The sequence below is a fragment of the Lutjanus erythropterus genome, chromosome 8 (genome assembly GCF_056507025.1).
Source record: "Lutjanus erythropterus isolate fLutEry1 chromosome 8, fLutEry1.hap2, whole genome shotgun sequence".
In the NCBI taxonomy this organism is placed as follows: Eukaryota; Metazoa; Chordata; class Actinopteri; order Lutjaniformes; family Lutjanidae; genus Lutjanus; species Lutjanus erythropterus.
This window is the reverse complement of record NC_139324.1, coordinates 25911689-25912500: the sequence shown is the minus strand read 5'-3', so window position 1 is coordinate 25912500 and position 812 is coordinate 25911689.

Sequence of the window (812 nt, the reverse complement as noted above, 5' to 3'; positions counted from 1 at the left end):
GGCCCCTCTGTGAGGAACCTCAAAGAGTCTGATCACTGACTTCTCCATCTCATTTTAGGCAAATCAAAGTGTGAAAAGTCTCTCCTGAAGCAATATCTCCATCATCAGGTTGGGTCAAGAATGTTTATGAAGGCTGTGTGCCATATTACCTGTAATCTCCAGAGTATGAACTGCTGTATTTCTTACTTCTCTATGCTCCCAGGAGGGAAAAAATGCCAAAATTATCTTGCATTGCACCTTTTCCGCAACACCCCAACGTGGCAAATCAAAGCCTCAAAACCGTACATGTCACTGTGCCCAAGGTCACCGAGAGAAATGAGAAATCTCTGTGTACTGTACAGTCCATCCCTATAAACATGCCACACAGCCTCTGAAGTCTGACTCTGCTTTTAAGAAGTCCAAGTTTGTTTAATAGTACATAATGCAATAAGCCGATGGACCCCTGCCGGAGTTCAGAGAGTCAACGCTTGAATTAGGTTTGGGGCAGGCGGGTGGATGTGGGGCGGGGGGGGGGGGGGTTGATGGGTTGGGGGGGCAGTTGAGGTAATCATGAGTTTTGCAGGTGAGACGAGCGAGCTGAACTCATACTGTCTACCAGACTGTCTGGCATCCAAGAACATCAGCAAGAATATCAAAGCTCTGTACTGTTTTTTATCACTGTATGTTGAATACGTTTAGAAACACAAGACACATTAGTTGAATATTTCTTTAATTTTTATACCCTGATCTGAATTTTGCTGGTACTGATGTTTGGGGTCACAGAGACCACGAGCCCTTCATAGGATACAACTCAAAAACTCAAATAACATTGT